This window comes from Crinia signifera, chromosome 5 (genome assembly GCF_055691185.1).
Source record: "Crinia signifera chromosome 5, ASM5569118v1, whole genome shotgun sequence".
Lineage (NCBI taxonomy): Eukaryota > Metazoa > Chordata > Amphibia > Anura > Myobatrachidae > Crinia > Crinia signifera.
Genome location: NC_139221.1, coordinates 85703550 through 85722924, shown reverse-complemented (window position 1 = coordinate 85722924; position 19375 = coordinate 85703550). Strand labels below are relative to the sequence as shown.

Below are 19375 nucleotides of genomic sequence, written 5' to 3'. Positions count from 1 at the left end.
GTTGTGAGCCAAGCCACTGTCTTACTTCCTGTCTTCCCTGCACACTGAGCCTCTGCAACTCACTGAGTGTGCTGTGAGCCCTGCACTGTCTCCCTGTGCCTGCAATTCCACACTACTCATGAGCCAAGCCACTGACTAACATCCTGTCTGCCTGCACACAGCACACACTGAGGGACAGAGACTCTGCAAGTCCCTGAGTGTGCTGTGAGCCCTGAACTGTCTCCCTGTGCCTGTAATTCCATATGAGTCGTGACTCGTGAGCCGAGTCACTGACTCAACACACTTTACTGAGCTGAGCCGTGCGACTCAACTCATTCCAATGAATCGTACTGCCCATCTCTAATAACACTAAGGAGGACTCGGGCTGCTGGAAGCTGCACGCAACTCATTAACCCCAATCCCTTCTCAGAGCCGCACTGCAGCCAATCAGGATCGGGCTGGGAGGGACCACACCAGGGACAGGGGTTACCGCGCCACATTGGGCTGCGCAGCTCTGCAGGTGTGACACTAGGAGACCGGACCGTCGCTCACCCCCCTGTACTCAGGCTGTGGAGTCTGCTGCTGCTGCCACCCGGGGTTCTTCTCTACCACCTTGCTGTACGGCAGCTGGGACCGGGAACAGCGTCCTCAGGTTAGTCCCATGGTCTCTAGCGCTGACTCCCTGCAGATGGTCCCTGTCACTGACCTCAGGGCTTTCCGCAGTGCGATGCTGTCCCGCCCGGCACTCGCCGGGTTAATGCATTGTATGCAGTGGGAAGCATCACTGCGGATGGAGGTGTCCCGGAGCTGTCACCGCCACCTCTGCTAGGGAATGCACTGCAGCCCGATCCGTGCACCTTCCCTGCGGGGACTGCTGTAATTAATCTTTCCGACACACCGTGATATGTATCATCTGAGCTGCACAGAGCGCCACTCAGCTGCTACCCCCTTTAGACCAAGCCTAGAGTAAGTTATCCGCTTGTATTGCTAACTGAGATGCTGACACTACAGCAATGCTCCTTGTGCATCCAACAGCAGCACTACCTGTTATATGTGTGTGTCCCAGACTCCCAGGCACCCCATATGTACCTCCTACAGATCCCCTGCATCTGCCTGCTTCAGTCCTCTTGCATCTTCCTCCTACATCCCCTGAATCTGCCTCCTACAGCCCACATGCATCTGCCTCTTACAGCTCCCCATGCATCTGCCTCTTACAGCTCCCCATGCATCTGCCTCTTACATATCCCCATGCCTCTCAAACATCCCCATTCCTCTGCCTCCTACATATTCCCTGCATCTGCCTCCTACATATCCCCTGCATCTGCCTCCTACATATCCCCTGCATCTGCCTCCTACATATCCCCTGCATCTGCCTCCTACATATCCCCTGCATCTGCCTCCGCCTCCTAAAGCCCCCTGCATCTGCCTCCGCCTCCTACAACCCCCTGCATCTGCCTCCTACAGCCCCCATACATCTGCCTCTAACCGCTCCCCATGCATCTGCCTCTAACCGATCCCCTGCCTCTTCCTCCTACAGATCCCCTGCCTCCTACAGATCCCCTGCATCTGCCTCCTACAGCCCCATACATCTGCCTCCTACAGCCCCCATACGTCTGCCTCTAACAGCTCCCCATGATGCATCTGCCTCTAACAGATCCCCTGCCTCTGCCTCCTACAGCCCCCATACATCTGCCTCCTACAGATCCCCTGTATCTGCCTCCTACAGATCCCCTGTATCTGCCTCCTACAGATCCCCTGCCTCTGCCTCCTACAGATCCCCTGTATCTGCCTGCACTGCTGTCCTATGATACCCATATTACTTTTCATGTGTGCATGTAACCATATGGTTGCAAGCACTGTAATAATCCATTTCACTTCATCGCAGCTCCTAGCAGGGAACATCACACATAATCCCATGCTGAAATATTTCAAGTCAATGCTGTACAAATAAACAGGAACCACGTCTACATTACTATTGGATCTCTTTTTGCTGCATATGAGGTTATCCAATGTAATGATATACTATACAAATCCGGACACATATTTAAATGTTAGTTTGCATGCCTGTCATGTTAGCAGGAGCAGCTCGCATGAAAAGCAGCAGCAGATGACATTAGCTTTCTAGGGGATACGCGTTAATCAGGGACATATTTGTCACAGTATGGACCTTCATTTCTGCAGTTCTCCCATACCGTACATAGGAATCCTTGGGTTTTATGCAGAAAAAACCTATATGTCATTGTAAAGATAAATAAAAGTGGAACCTGAAGAGAGTGAAAAGTGAGATTTGTGTCTGCTAAACCACTTGCTGCATCATTTGTGACTGAGTATGACAGGTATATAATCCTATGACAGCAGACAGCTCAGTCTTGGATGTGTCATTTGTTACAAACCAAGGGATGGGATTTATGCCCTGCGATGTTACAGAGCTGTAAAAGGAATTAGGAAGTATATTTTGTCAACATTTATAAGCCTAACCCTATCGCTAATGTCGGCATTAAATAAGTCAATATTTTCCAGGTGTTGCCATGTATGAATTTGATATTCTAACCATGTTGACAGACATAAGTGCTGGAGTCTCATTTGGTTGTAGCCAACCAGGACAGGTATGAAAGTCTGTACATAATGACTTCACCATCCATTAGAGTCACACTGCTAATTCTACAGTTCCTTGTAAAATGTTTTATTGTTGAAAGTTTTTGCTTTACACATATAAAATGATGTTGTGACCTTTGATGATGTGTTTTATTGCACAGAATATATGCTATGTAGCTGGGTGAGTAATGATGAGCTTGCATTGCACTTCCTATGTTCATCTATGCAAGGTTTAAGGTTCCTACGTGCCTCAGTTATCTGTACACTGGCTCTTGATGATCAGCAGCATGATGTGTGACTATGTACTTTGCAGGCAGACTCAGCTCCTGCAGTCCAAGTTCATGTCACCATGCGCTAGCTTAAAGATGCAGGAATGGGGGGCAGGGTGCTCCTAGCAATGATTAACCAGCCCATACTCATAGCACATATTTAAGACTTTCCAAGTTGTGCTGAGTTTGAGAAGTATATTAGTTGTGGTAGCATTGATGACTAATGGAAAGATCAGAGAGCAAAGTTTAAATCTAGATCAGCACTATTGAGGCTCTGACACATCTTAATTAGACATCTTGTTAAGCTGTATTAGCATATGAAAATATATATATATATATATAAAGTTGATATAAAAAGGACAATCTCATTTGCACTTTTTTTTTTTGGTATACATGATTGGAAATGTATGTTGTGGTCGTCTGTCGGGTGGTTATTTGCTCACAATTCCTCTGTAATTAAAATCATTGATATAGTACATGGCATTGCAAATTAATAATCATTTGTATATAAAAGCCAATGTAGAAAAATATCAGTGATAATTGACATTGCAGGAAAATATGGCAACATTCAGCTCATGAGGAAATAATCGATTTGCATTTTTGCTTAGGAAAAGCCTTCTGATGTACATGCAATGTCTGGGTACAGATGTCCATTTACCATATTTTACATTCTGCCAAGGGTTTATGGGAAGAGCAATGCAGTTGGAGTAGGACAGCATCCATCTATAAAATGGATGTTGTAATATTTTGGAATACCACCTGTTTCAGGAACATGATCTGTAAGTGAGTCGCTGCAAACAGATTTTTTTTTTCTGACCTGACTTATCAAGAAGGATGCAATGGCAGAAAATAACTAGAAAACCAATAATGCTTTATAGTACAGTTTAACAAGTCCTGCTTTTACATCTTTGGTAATAGGGTTACATCTTTGTTTTTATGACATAATGTTGTAGAGTACTGATGTTTTAAAAAAACTCTAGTCAGAGAGATGCATTGCATCGTCATGGAAACGTCTCTCAGTGTAGACTGTGCTCTGCTGTAGTGGAGATCATTATTATGGTACATCTGAGTCTGTCAGCAGAAATTGACATTGAAGTATTGATGCATGACTGTTTCACTAGTGTAGAACTTCACGGGTATTGGATAAATGTGTGGTAGGGATTTTAGCATACTCCTGTAGACATATAAAGAATACATGTTGAGCACTGCAAATTACCATGGTTTTAATCAGGAACCAAGAGAATCCTTCCCAATGGTCCATCTTTTTCACTTCTATAGCTTCCTTCTGTTCTTGGGAGATTCCTCCCTCAATAGAAAAAAGTCAACTTTTCTATTTTGCAGCTAACATCTGGATATGGGAAGAACTTTGGACATATGGCATGGCGATTGTATCCATGCTGACCTTATTCTACCGCTTGTCGTGGTCTCTGGATATGAGAAGACATTTGGACATTTTGGGCCAGATGTATCAAGCTCAAAAAGGGTACTTATGTAATATCTGGGTTTCCTGTTTTTCTTATGAGACCGCGTCCGCTCGCCACGCTTCGGGCACGGGGGCTCGCTGCGCTCGCCACACTATATAAAATCAACTCCATGCATAGTTGGATAGTAGGGGTATGAAAAAATGGGGTGCATTTAACATGGGAGCCCAGATAATACATAAGTACCTCAAAAAGCTATAAAGTGGAGAGTGTTAAACCAGCCAATCATCTCCTTCTTGTCATTTTTCAAACCCAGCCTGTAACATGGCAAGTAGGAGCTGATTGGCTGGCTGTTTTACACTCTCCATTTTATCTCTTTTTGAAGTATTCCACCACTTATCGTGGTCTCTGGATGTGAGAAGACATTTGGACCTTTGGCATAGCAATTGTACGCATGCTGACCTTATTCCACAGCTTGTCCTGGTCTATAGATATGAGAAGACATTTGGACATTTTGACTTGGCAATTGTATACATACTGATCATATTCCACCACTTGTCATGGTCTCTGGATGTGAGAAGACATTTGGATATTCCAACATGGAAATTGTATGCATGCTGACCGTATTCCCCCGATTGTCGTGATTTAATGCTGAGTTGGCCAAAACTGCTTCGTAGGTTGCAACCATCAGCCAGTGTGCTGAAGAAGTTAAATTGTGGGCATGTGCAAAGTTTTCCCTTACACAGGATTATCAGCATATGGTCAGATGTACGTTAGTCACCTGCATCTTGCATCCAAATGGCTTTTACTTGTTTTGCTTGTGCTAACATGCTTCAGTACAAGTGCTAATGCACAGCCACGGTTTTCCATCTCATGTCTGAAAAGGCATTGCTGAAACACACAAAAAGTAAATGTTATGTAGTGTTCACTCTAGGAGTGACAGAGGGCAGGGCGCTGGGGGGCAGACCGGGCACACCAACGTCACAGCTGGGGGCGTGCCCGGGCCTCCGACATCATGAAAGGGGCGTGCCCGGGCCACAGACGTCATGAAGGGGGCGTGCCCGGGCCGCCACCGTCATGAAAGAGGCGTGCTTGGGCCGCCATTGTCATCAAAGGGGGCGGGCCCGGCCGCCACCGTCATCAAAGGGGGCGGGCCCGGCCCCTCCGAAGCCACTGTGCTGCCGGGGAAGCGCCAGGCATCGCCGTCTACGGCGACGCTGGGCTTCCCCGTGAGGCTTGTTTATCGGGGCGCTGCGAGAGGGGCAGGGCGCATTTTGCCCTTTAAAAATCGGGCAGGGCGCAGCGCCCCGCTAAAACAGCCTAGCGGGAACACTATTATGGCTTCGACATACTGTGTGTGTGTGTGTGTGTGTGTGTGTATATATATATATATATATATATATATATATATATATATATATATAGAGAGATTTGCATATTTGCGGCACTCCAATTAAGCAACACAGCATGCAGCCGGGTCTGGTGCCCTCCGTGGACCCCTGTAGGAGACAGGGTAATACAACCGTTTGATGGGTGGCGGCACTCAAATCAGCATAACAAAGAGTCAGGAGACCAAGTAGTGTCTACTAGACACTACTTGGTCTCCTGACTCTTTGTTATGCTGATTTGAGTGCCGCCACCCATCAAACGGTTATATATATATATATATATATATATATATATATATTCTGTGCAAAACTATCTGCCTCATTCCTTGACCTCCATGCACAAGTGTAGATGTCAGGTTCACACAAATACACAGTAATACACATGCGTCATGACTAGGGAAGCCAATCCCGGGGCATTTTTTCAATCTCGGGATTGAAAAATGCTCAATCCCAGGATTGGGTGGGTGGTTCGGCTGGGAGCCGATTGGGCGGTGCGGACAGGAGCCAGGCGGTGTGAAAAAGAGCAAGGCTCTGCCCCTACCTTTTCGCTTGACCACCCCTGCATGTGCCAAAGAAATGTATTGCCAAATATTTATTTACTATGCATTGCAGTACAGATTTACATCAATAAGCAATAGGTAATCATATCTCATAGGCAGTGTAACAAACATCTGAGCCTTGGCATCCATGCCTCCTTATTCATCAAGTAATTGTTGCTTCTCCATAATTTACATAATGAGCAGACCCGGTGCTGTAATATACTTGTATGACCATGCACCAGGGCACAGGTTATGATATACTTGCCTTAATAGAACTGTTGCCACCCAGGCTTTTTCTGGCTCCTGCACTGTTGCAGTATCAGGAGACTGAGTCAGGGGGTTTCTGGAGGTGGAGCCATGTGCTGTCCCTTATGAGCTGTGCAAAGGCTCTTGGGAGGAGCTGCTGCAGCTGAGCATGCACATCAACCTTTCTGTGGCCATTTTGACTATTGGACATTTTATCCATAGACACTGTCTGAAATCCATAATGGCACCCTGGCTCATAGTATAGGTTGGCCCGCTTGGCGGGTGGGGGGATGTATAGATTTTGGCATCCTGGCACTGACTAGTGGTGCTGCACTCTTGTAGCCATGCTGAATGCCTCTCAGAATCTTGGGGCCCCTTACAGTGTCGGGCCCAGTAAAGTTTCCCCTTTGATGCCCCCTGAATTTGGATCTCACTTTAAAGTTCAGACTCGAATACCTCCATCTCTAAATTGGCACAAAATGAAGTCCTTGCTCATAGTGAAATGATTGTATGCCATTATGCAAGCAGACAATGCCCATGAAAATGTATATTTTGCTCTGTCTTTTTACAATCATATTGCTTATCAAATTGATATTATTCTGTAGTGCTCATCGTTACACCATCTCATTCTCCAATAGGAATGCCTTTACACTGATATGGTCCTCTTATTCCATAGACACAATGTGAGGGTGCGTACACACGGGGCCATATATCACCCGGTGATATATCGCTCATTGCTCCCTTTTCATCGGCGACCAGAGATGGTCCCTTATGAAAAGAAACCTCTGCCGGCGGGGCCGCAGAGGTAATCAGCCAGTCGCAGGAGCAAGCTCCTGCGACCAGCGATTTAGGGGCTGAAAACGGGAGCTCGCACCCAGCGATTTATCGCCGGGACACACTCCCATCACTGGCAATATGGTCGCCAGCCACCATATTCCCAGCGATATCAGCCCCTATCGCTGCCGTGTACACACGGCTTGAGGGAAATCCTGGCATACACACAGTGGGTACAAACTACATTAGAAGGCCATTTTGAGCTCTGGGTACTTGTGTACGAGCACGGCGCCCATCGCATCGCAGACCATAAGGCATGCGATGGTATGCGATGCAATGCGATGGCAGGCGATGTTATACAATTTAAAATTGTATACCATCGCATTGTATGCCATTGTATCGCATATACAATGGTATGCGATTTAAAATTGTATAAGCACCCTAATAGGTTTTTCAATTTTAAAAGTGCCCTCTATAACATAATTAAACGTGATGGGTGCTTATTATGTTAAAAGCACCCCCACTATCAACGCCAACCCGAAGCGTGGCGAGCGCAGCGGTACACGTCCTCCGACCTTTTCATACCCCCACTATTCACGTCGGCGTGGAGCTGATTTTATATAGTGTGGCGAGCCACCGAGCCCGAAGCGTGGCCAGCGCAGCGAGCCCCGCGAGGGGACGCGGAATACATGTAAAGTAATACGCATCCCAACGCGGGGCTCGCTGCGCTCGCCACGCTTCGGGCTCGACGGCTCGCTGCGCTCGCCACACTATATAAAATCAACTCCACGCCGACGTGGATAGTGGAGGTATGAAAAGGTCAGAGGACGCGTACCGCCACCCCTCGCGGGCTAGCTACGCTCGCCACGCTTCGGGTTGGCGTTCATAGTGGGGGAGCATTTAACATTGTAAGCCCCCATTAGGGTACTTATACAATTCAAAATCGTATATGGGCCTTATACAATTTAAAATCGATTATATATCGATTATATATCGTACGACTTAATATCGTGGGCGCCGTGATAATACACAAGTACCGAGCTCTGTAAATGGTCTCCCATTAGGCTTGATATACAGCTGTAAAAAATACAACAAATTTTGATCAAATATGAGCAAACGGTTTAAAGTTTTGCACATGTATTTCAGTGACAACACAATGATACACTGTGTCAGTAAGGACAAGGACAGACTTATTTCTGAAACAAGTGCGGTAATGCTTTATTAATTTATGACCTTGTTTAGTTCACAATGCAAATTTCCACATCTTAAATTGCTTTCAAATCAATCCTTTAATAGTCCATTCTGCCTTCATTTAGTGTTGGTGTGACTAAAGATCACGAGGAATAGTTTCACTGAAATCATGTGCCAGTGCCTGAGACTTCCCCAAAAAACTGTAACAGATGTCTAAGCTTTGCTTTAGTTTGCACTTTCTATGACACAGTGGTACAATATGTTGCAATACAGTTCTATGAATGAGATACAACTCCGGTGAGTAGTGACAAATCCATTACTACAGATGTGATGCTGCCCATACACTTGTGAGTTATACCATGCAATCATTCGATTTCGACCACATCTGTTCGATAAATCGAATGATTGTATGCACATTTTGTGTACCATGCGACGCGATGCGCAGGCATGCTGGTTGAATCTCACGTCTCATGATTTTATGTTCTGCACATAAGATTTCTGCTCAATTCCTGGCCACTCCTCTTCCACCCACTGTGCACAGATCTATTCGATAATCTGGTGTGTTTTTTACAGCATACAATGCAATCGCATTCGATGATGCATTTGATAAATTGCATGATTGTATGCACAATTGTATGCCAAAAAAGCATTTTCAATGCGATTTATTGAAAGGTGAGCTTCAAGGGAAATCGAACCCGATATTGCGTCAAATGCAATCGCACAAGTGTATAGGTAGCATTACTAATAGACAAATTTTCAATTGAGAATTTGCAGTCAGTCTTCAGAGAGTGACTGCTTATGGAGTATTTCTACATTTAGTATCAGTGCTAATCAGCATATGGGAAATATCTGCTGCGGTATCTCCTATTTCATTGGCTAAAGCAGTCCCTCTAATTCAGTGGTTCTCAAACTCGGTCCTCAGGACCCCACACAGCTCATATTTTCCAGGTCACCCAACAGGTGCACTCATTACTAACTGACTTATTTTAAAAGGTTCCACAGGTGGAGCTAATTATTTCACTTGATTCTGTGAGGAGACCTGCAAAACATTCACCGTGTGGGGTCCTGAGGACTGACTTTGAGAACCTGTGCTCTAACTTTTGGAGCTGGCACTTTGTGGATAACACAATTTTGTTGCCAGCGAAGCTCATTCCCCAGCAGCCTGTTTTTGCACATGCACATGCACATATACATTATAATAATAGGTAGGAAATAAAGGTAAATATTAATACTATGCTAAGATGTCTTTACTGCATTGGTAATTAATTAATTAACGTGCTTTCTTTACATTATTTTGGCAAAAATTCCTATGAAATAATATTTTTTATATTGTGTTGTAATAAGATAAAATGCAGTCGGTGAATATTCTTGCAGCCACTGTTTTAAGATGCCCACTGATGGGTTTCTAGGTGCCCTAACTGTGTTAGGGATTGTATGTTTTGTTTTGTTTTTCCTTAAAGTTTTAATATATTCCCAGTCAGTGGCAGATTTTACCTATTTGCAGGACTGCAGCTCCTCCTTTTTAAAAATCAATTACCTCTATGTCAGTGACTGCACTGGCTTATCTATGACTGGCAGTATTTCCTAGTGGAAGTCCTACCTGTCAGGCACAAACACGTAGAGGCAGTGCCAATTGGGAGGTATTTCCTCCCTCTGGTACTGCCAGACTGGGTAGCGATAAGCAGAGGGTTGGCTTCCTGTAGTAAGTGAGGCCCTGCTTGATCGTCAGCCCTAGCCAGATTCTATGGGCTGCACTCGATGCAGTCCATAGAAGCCAGTTGTGTGCATATACAGTGGCACAGTGCATGCGTTGGTCCCTGCACCTGTCACCCAAGGCTACAGGAGGCACCACTGTTCCCAGATATTTTGCCTGGAATTTCATAAAATCCATACATTCATTTTCTTACCCATATAACTAGTATATTTTTCACTGATGTGGGTTATGCATCTTAACACTATACCAGGGCTGGGCAACACCGGCCCTCCAGATGTTGATGAACTACACATCCCAGCATGCCTTGCATCAGTTTCAGCATGGCCACATAGCAAAACTAATGCAAAGCATCCTGGGATGTGTCGTTCACTAACATCTGGAAGGCCGGTGTTGCCCAGCCCTGCACTATACACTTACTCATGTTTCTGCTAAGCTACACGTGGTTCACATATAACTGATATGTGCTTGAGGTACAGAGGTTTTCCTATTTGTTTCAATGATGTTTACAGGATTAAGGAACCCCTTTGCAATTAATAGACTATTTAAATCCATAATACAGCAAAATAATAATGAACCACCAGATTTTTTTCATTTGTAAACAAGCAATTTCATTTATTTTATTCGCTAGCAGAAATGACCATATATAAACCTAAGAGACACTGCTTTTCTAAATAAACTGAACAACCAATCAGTTCCTTAGCCAATTTTTCAGCTATCCACAATATGATTAGTAGTGGGGACATCCCAATAATTACCTTATTTGATCATCAGAAGCTACTAATTGAGTCTCTATTGATATAGGAAAAGTAGTTTCATTCAAGCCAATACAGTAGCTCATTCAATACAATGGTCCCATTGCCATGAATGAGCCATTAAGACGAATGGTCCCTTAACACGAATGATAAAAAAAAATATTACAACAATGATGTACCGCTAGATTGGTATAGTGCTCGATTATAAATTAATAAATGTTTTCAAGGTGCATTACCAGGAAGCAACTTTTAGTCCAAAAATATGTCACGTTGCAACTCAAAAGCACAAAAAGACAAACGTGAACTGAGATGAGTTGGGATACTGTAATAGGCTTTATTTTCACATGCTGTTGCATACTTTGCATTAAAAATAAGTTCATCTGTCATCTCAGACTAACTTCAGAGCTTATTTTATTTCCTTAGTCAATTTGATAAATAATAATAAAAAACATGTAGATAGAAAGCTTCCTGTCAACCTCTGTCATACAAGGCCTCTGTGCTCAAAGCTAAATCATGCCCTGGGAAGAAATGCAGACAAAACACCCTTCTCTATGAGAAACACTTTGGCGTGCTTGTTTCAGAGTTTGAGGTTTTGCTGTGATGACAGAAGAACCCATGGTATGGCAGAGTCACCAAGAACAATGTCTGGTTTTTAAACATCTCTCTCCACTGTCCCTTCAATTTCCTCTCCCGTTTTGTTTGCTAAAACAATGCAGTATGTAAAAAATAACTTACTGTACATACATATAATTACTGATTGTGAAATATGATGCATTTATATTATGTTAGATCAAACCCTGTTTTAAGTCCATTCTCTAATATTTTTTCCTTTTATTTACATGAATCACCGTCCATTTGGATATACGGTCTGGTCTTTATTCATTTGCTTTGGATCTGCCGGTGGTTGCTCTGTGGCTTCATGTCATTGGTGAGTATTAATGAACTTCCTAAGAGCTATTACATGTTGCTTTGTGCATTCAATCAGATATCATTACATTATTATTAACTAGACCTAGAAATCAAAAGAACCATCATGTATGTATCACCACTGTTATAACAATTAAAAAATGAAAAATTACTACACTAGCAACATTACCTTACAATCATAAAAATATATATTTATACTACATGCTTCTTCTCTATGAAGAACTACCTGTTTCCAGAGAACATAATCTGCCAGTAATATTATGTACCATCAGGCACTGGTTATAATATTTATACCTAAATGACCTCTTCTCATCTTCTGTGATGTCTTAGGCAGCTTCCTCCCAGGAAACTGGGTAAGGGCTCATCGTGGTCTCCCTTTGGTTGTTTTATGCTGTGCTATTGAGCAACCTGAATGAAATGAATTACTGTGATTATGGTTATTAGTGCAATATACCAGCCTTCTGATATGAACTTTCCCCATTGTGATAATACACACAACATTCTTATGAGTAGGTGTTATACTCGTTGTTGGATGTATTACTCTACCTTGGCTAGCTTGTGTGTGTGTGTGGGCAATTAGTGACTAAGGTACCCACTCATGCAGGCTTTGTTGTGTGGACACAGATGTTAAGTTGTGTGTAAAAAACTATTTTGTGATGGACTTCAGGCACTGAGATAAAGGAGAATATTTATTGAGGTTTAAAATAAGTACAAAAAAGAATGTTTACAAAATATGAAAAAAATAAGTAAAGAGAAATATATACAAGAGTGGACAAACTTCTTACCCTGAGGGGCAATTGGAGCCTGCAAGATGGTGGAAAAGGGCAGGGGAGCAACAATCAACAATGAAGGATGATCAGTCACAACCGCGTTTCGAGCCCTTATTGGCTCTTCTTCAAAAGGTACTGTGAATGATCATCTTTAGCATTATTGGTATTTATACCACAAGTGGACCCGCCTCATTCCAGCAGCCAGAAGTGGTGGACCGTGACTTCCGGTTTTGGGCAGCCATATTAAAAACCCAAAATTAGATATTGTGCACACTCCCTGTAGGTACCCCACATAGGCGCAATGTAGAGTATCATCCTTCATTGTTGGACTCACCTTTATCCTGTGCATGCAATTTGGAGCCTGGCAGGGTGCATAATCCGGACTGCTCCCCTGCCCTTTTCCACCATCCCGCAAGCTCCATTTGCCCCTAGGGGTAAGAAGTTTGTCCACTGTTATATTTATTTCGCTTTACATATTTTTTTCATATTTTGTACACATTATTTTTTGTACTTATTTTAAACCTCAATAAATATACTCCTTTATCTCACCGCCTGAAGTCCATCACAAATAGTTTATTTCTGCTTTTTCACCTACGGTCTGAGGGAGACCTATTGCATACCTCCCAACTTCGGCAGTCCAGCAGGCGGGACGCTGCTGCTGCGCGCCGGAGGCGCGTCAAAATTTCCGGGGGACGTGGCCTAATTTGGGGGCGTGGCCTATAATTGCAGCTCTCCCACGAGGCCACGCCCCCATTTTGCCGCTATGGGGGCATGACCCAGAGGCTCTGTGAGCCTCTAGCCATGCCCCCAGCCCTCTGGCTGCGGGAATAGACACTGTGCGCATGCGCACAGCGTTTATTCCCCGCTGCTCAGCAGCTGACAGGGGGGACTCCCAACAGCCCCTCCACACCGCGGGACACTGCCGCCCGCGGGTGGGACAGCGGGACAGGCCCTGACAATCGGGACTGTCCCGATAAAATCGGGACTATTGGGAGGTATGCTATTGTGAGTGACAACAAGGCTGCAGAGGAAGCCCTGGTTAAATATACGATCCCCACTTCACAGATGTTAAGTTGTATAGTAGAAATATAGTTAAGTTAGGTGCCAGAAGCCCTTCATCTCCTTATGGGTAGGATGTATCAATAGTTAAAATGTATTCAATCCTCAGGAAAGGTTTTGCACTAAATATCGGAGCTGGCTCCTGTGGGCCTGCGACACAGCAATCCCCATAGAGTTCTATGGATGTGACCATATAATTATATGGGGCTGCTGTATTCCTTTGTGTATTTTATGATTGCATTTTGATTTATATATTTCATATACTGTATTTATGGGTCTATGTGGCAATTTTATCTTTTCTTGTATTGAAATATTGACTGCATTTGAAAAATAAATAAATAAAGGATTCTATAGGGCTGCAGTGTGCACATTTTCATAAAGCTGTGGAAAGTGTAATTTCTGGAGCTTGTACCCTCAATTCTGTCTGTTGTTACCCAGTTCTTTTTATCACTGTCTACTATTGTAAAGCGCAACAGAATCTGCTGCGCTATATAAGAAACTGTAAATAAATAAATTGCCAATAGAAACTTCTGGGCTATTTTGCATATCGGTTCCCCAGAAAGGGTTCCGAAGGTTCCCTCTGCTTTCCATGCAGCTTTTATGATAAGTCTCCCTGGTCATTAACCAGAAAGTCAGTACTGGTACTTGTGTATTTTGGTGGCGCCCGACTTCAGCATCGTACGATGAACGTATCGCATTGCATCGCATCGCATGCCATGTACCCGATGGCATGCGATGCGACGCGATTTTGACCCCCTATACGATGAAAAATCGTATAAGCACCCTAAAGGGTGCTTTTGAGCACCCTAATGGGTGCTTATAATGTTAAATGCACCCCCACGCCACCCCCCCACTATAAACGTGAACCCGAAGCGTGGCGAGCGCAGCGGTACGCGTCCTACGACCTTTTCATACCCCCACTATCCACGTCGGCATGGAGTTGAGTATAGATTAGTGTGGCAAGCGCAGCGAGCCACCGAGCCCGAAGCGTGGCGAGCGCAGTTAGCCCCGCGAGGGGACTCGGATACCTTCACAGGTAAACGCGTCCCTTCGCGGGCTTCACAGGTATCCGCGTCCGCTCGCCACGCTTCGGGCTCGGTGGCTCGCTGCGCTCGCCACACTAATCTATTCTCAACTCCACGCCGACGTGGATAGTGGGGGTATGAAAAGGTCGTAGGACGCGTACCGCCGCCCCTCGCGGGCTCGCTGCGCTCGCCACGCTTCGGGTTCACGTTTATAGTGGGGGGGTGGCGTTGGGGTGCATTTAACATTGTAAGCACTCATTAGGGTGCTTAACATTGTATAAGCACCCATTAGGGTGTTTATACAATGTTTAATCGCATCACATCGCATCGTATGGCATTGTATGCCATGTACAATGGCATACAATTTGAAAATTGTATGCCATCGTACACTAACCAGCGAAATCGCGTTGCATCGCATACCATCGCATGCGTTATGGTATGCGATGCGATGGGCGCCGCCAAAATACACAAGTACCTCAGTACTTTCCTGGGACAGCTCTACATTCAAAGAAGTAATCATGCTTACCAGTGTTAAAAAATGCTGGTGTACATATGATGAGGGCAGATTGTTATTTCGTACAGTATATCCTGCTGGACTAATGCCCTGCTTTAATGGACTATTTTCCACTATTACATTTAGGTTCATTGCTTTGTGTGGTATTTCCCTAACACAAAATAATTGGAGATTAAATCATATAGATAAACAATTAAACAGTTACCCTCTAAGATCTCCTACCTTTTAATGTTTCCAATAAAAACATGTTTTTATGTTTTTATTTGAAAAAAAAAATTAAATAATTTCAGTAAGATGATACAGAAACATGAACTGAAACAATTTTTCTTATCCTCAGCAAAAACGTATAAAGTAAGTTTGAATAAAAGTATGCGCTGGTCCCATACATAGAAAGTGATTTATTTTCCATTCCATTCATCACGGAGGGAAATGGCTGTCACATAACACATACTTCATTATGTGTCTGTGCATTGCATTAGTTATACATACTTGTCTCAGACGGGAACATGAGACTACTTCTGTGAGGGGGTGATTTTTGCCTTAATATATGTTTCATTTTTATTTTGCCCAGCAGCTGAAGTAGTGAAATAGTGGATTCCTATAAGTCCCTTCTTATTTACGTGATACATTATTTATCTTTTAATTCTACTGCAAATTGCCTTCTACATGCAGTGCTTTTGTATCTAGGATTTATGTGGAATTATAGTTCCATTATATTGGTGCAGGCTCAGGGCAGACACAGCTGTAAACAACACTTAGCACATGTTGGCTGTAAGCAAGTAGATAAGTCATAGCTGTTTTTATATATGTGTTTCGGACTAATGAAAGCGCAACAAGTCTTATTTTTCTTATTTTAGATTGTAACTCAAACATTGCTTTAATTCCCTCACATACAGCCTCTCTTGTCGGTTCTGATATTAAAAAGGTTCTAACATCATGTTCATTATCCATAAGTTTAAGAGGTAATATTTTTTTTACACATTACAGCCGTCTAAACAAATAACATAAATCACACTGAAATGTTGGTTTTATTTGGCTCAGTAAAGTGCTGGGTGAGGAGAGTTGTAATAAAATAAAAATCGACTAGACATTATGTTTTCTGTAGAGCTTGGTAGCTATTTTTACACAGGAGCAGACAGACAACTATTCTTCAGATGTTGCAGGACTACAAATTCCAGCATGCAGTGCTGGCTGGTAGTTCCACTAAAGCTGAAGAGGGACAAGTTATGTCTGCAGCTATGTGACTGATAACACTGTTGTCTGTTTGTTTGCCAGTGACTTTGTAAAGTTTTTTTTATAGTTCACCAAGTGTGGATACGGCACAATGAGCATTGTGGGGAAAAAAGGAGGGCTGTACTGAAATTGACGTTTTAAGGAATATAGCACATTTAAATAGGCACAGTAAATATAGAAAGGATCGAAAGAAATAAAAATATTATAGCAAACTGAACCAAAATAAAATGTTCCCATACCAGCACTGACATGAAGTGGGGCACGGAGAAGGAAGAAAATAGGAAGTGAGGCAGGTAACTGAGAAAATTGCTTCATATGCACTGCAAAATCTGACCAGAGGGTAAACCAGGAAGCATTAGTACAGGGTTGTAACTAGTGGTATGCGAGCAGTTCCTTCACCCAAGGCACAGGACCTTGGAGGTAACAACGTTAACCCCCCATGTCCCCCGACATTGGCTTGTAGGTTATCTATCTATCTATCTATCTATCTATCTATCTATCTATCTATCTATCTATCTATCTATCTATCTATATGCCCTTGTCAGTGGTACAGTACATCTGTAAGATTGCATTATACCATTATACCAATTTCAAGGTCAGTGCAATGAAATGGAAATGGTTCAATATGGTTTCATTTAGCTACTGTTAAACAACAAACTAACAGAAGAATTGTAAAGGCAGGATTCCATGTGGTGAAATCTTCAAAAGTAAAACCTTTTATGGGGGGAGAGATATTGATCAAGCCTCGGAAAGAGAAAACATGGAGAAGTCTTGCAACGTAAATTACAGTTGTCATTTATCTAGCATAGACTTAAGGCCCCCACCCACTAGTGTGATATGGGCACATGGAAAGTGTCAAATTGCATTTTCCTGCTATTCTGATGTGAGGTGTATTCCCAATGTGCATGGGAATGCACAAGAATTGTGCTGCCACAAGGATCTAACGGATCCCGCAGCCATGACTAGGATCGCATACAATGTATCATATGTGGACCAGCTGCCGGGTGAGTAGGCGAAGTACCGCATGTGCACTACCGCAGGCAGTATCTCTCACTAATGGGTGAGGGCTTTTAAAAATAATAATTTGTCTCCAAGGCTTTATTCAATTCCCGTCAGTCAGAAATATCGGCACATTTCGATCTATTCAATCTCCAACTTTTGAAAATGTTCCTAAAATATGTGGCTCAGCAAAAAACTCGCAGATCCACATGTATTTTATTGAAAACTGCGGCAAATTCGCCAATTTAGTGTCCGTTTTCGACAATGCAGATTCAACTTTTGACAAAGTCGAATCTACATTTGCGGCCCGAAAACAGCCGCATTGTATAGTTATGTGTCAAATTGTCTGACTGTCGGAAATATTGGCACACATTGAATACCTCCCTATGGCATATATTCAACTGATTTTGAAACTGCTGTCTTGCTGAAAGGATGACTATTTTCGACTACAATAGGTTGGAATGGGTTCCGACCTATTCAATGCTAGCTGTTTTTTTTCGATAGGTCGGAATGTTCTGACCTGCCTGAAACCAGGGGGATTGCCTATTCTGCCAATCCACCTGCTTTTGACGGAAACACAGTCAAAGCCAAAAGGTTTTGGTCACGCTTCCGGCAATCTAAATCCGACATGAAAAGATGTCGGATTGAGGCAGAGAGGACGGCACTAAGTGAGCAGCAGCAGCTTACATAGTGCTGTCCTCTCATCTGCTGCTTCCCGCACCCTCCTGCCGTGCTCACCTGTCCCTCTGGCAGGCCGGATGAGAGCCACACACCTGGCCTGTCCCGGCTCCTTCCGCCTCCTGCCAATGCGCTCAGCTGGTCCCCATGCTGGCCGGGTGAGCATCAATCAGCGGCCAAATCCGACATCTGGATTTAGCCGCTGCATTGTATAAACTATGTCGGATCCTTTCCGTCAAAAGAATTTCGGAATGGATCCGACATCATTTGAATGTCTTATACCTTTATGTCTTGTAAGTGTAAGACACATTTTTGAGTCTAGAAATTATGAGAAAATTTGGTGTTAGGAGGCAAAAAATGCCTCGTGGGCTGGTGGCAAACGTCTTGTTTAATACTTTTCTTGTAATTCTTAAAGTTACATTTTTTTAGTCACTGGAATATTGCACATTGTGTTAGGTACAGTCGTCCGGGTGCCGGGGATCCCGGACAGACCGTGGTGCGGGGTCAGCTCTGCAGCGCTGGGGACGCTGAAAGACGGCTTCCAGCTTCTGTAGCCGCCGTCCGGATGCCGGGAATTCCGGACGGTCGGCGGTGGGCGGTCAGTGCAGCAGGGCTGGGGACGTTGCCAGGCAACGTCCCAGACCGCAATCTGACGCCGGGCGTGGGGATGTTGCTAGGCAACGTGCCCGGACTTTCGCCCAGCAGCTGACGACGTCAGAAGCCGGGTCATTCAGGGGGCGCCAGATTCAAATAAAAGACCGGCGTCTGCTGCACACAGATGCCGGTTATAGCTCTGCAAAGCTGTTTCTGGTCCCTGGTGGTTTGCATTTCTTTTGTGTCTTCTTGCTGAGGTTTTCCAGCAGTCCCGCTACCCGCCCTTGGTATCTGCTCCCAGACTCTGTTCCAGGTCCGTGCCTCTTGATCTCTTCGTGACCCTGCTGACCGTTTCAGGTTCCATCATCTGTCCAAGGTCACGTAAGTGCTCCAGTGGAGACTGGTGTTATTGCCTTTATTTACCGGCAGCCAGCCGGCCAGTGTTACTATCTTTTTGGCTACTTAGCCTGTTTGTTAGATTGAGGGCACAGGCCTCCATCCCTCCATGGGCCCAGCCTGTCTCCCTCTCTGGTGATTACCAGTACCTTATTTCTGTTCTCTTTGCCCTTCTTTAGTCCTTTGGGGTAGGCAGGGTGTTCCTGTTTATTCTGGTTATTGTTTTGGGGATTCGCTTCCAGTCCTTATTACCTTTTCTTGTAGATTCCCCGCAGCTCTCTCTTTGTGCCTGCGACTGGGTCGCATTCCGGT

The 19375-nt window shown here is 44.1% G+C and overlaps 1 protein-coding gene across 2 annotated transcripts in view; it reads left to right on the top strand.

The window, feature by feature from the left end:
- Nucleotides 1–339: 339 nt before the first annotated feature.
- The window catches only part of EPB41L3 (erythrocyte membrane protein band 4.1 like 3), a 262411-nt gene continuing 243375 nt past the window's right edge, over nucleotides 340–19375 (top strand). The window contains exon 1 of one of the 2 annotated variants that reach the window (XM_083187591.1): nucleotides 340–631. The gene's annotated coding sequence lies outside the window, so the exon portion shown is untranslated. The remainder of the gene's footprint in view (nucleotides 632–19375) is intronic. The other variant, XM_083187582.1, reaches the window with a different exon arrangement.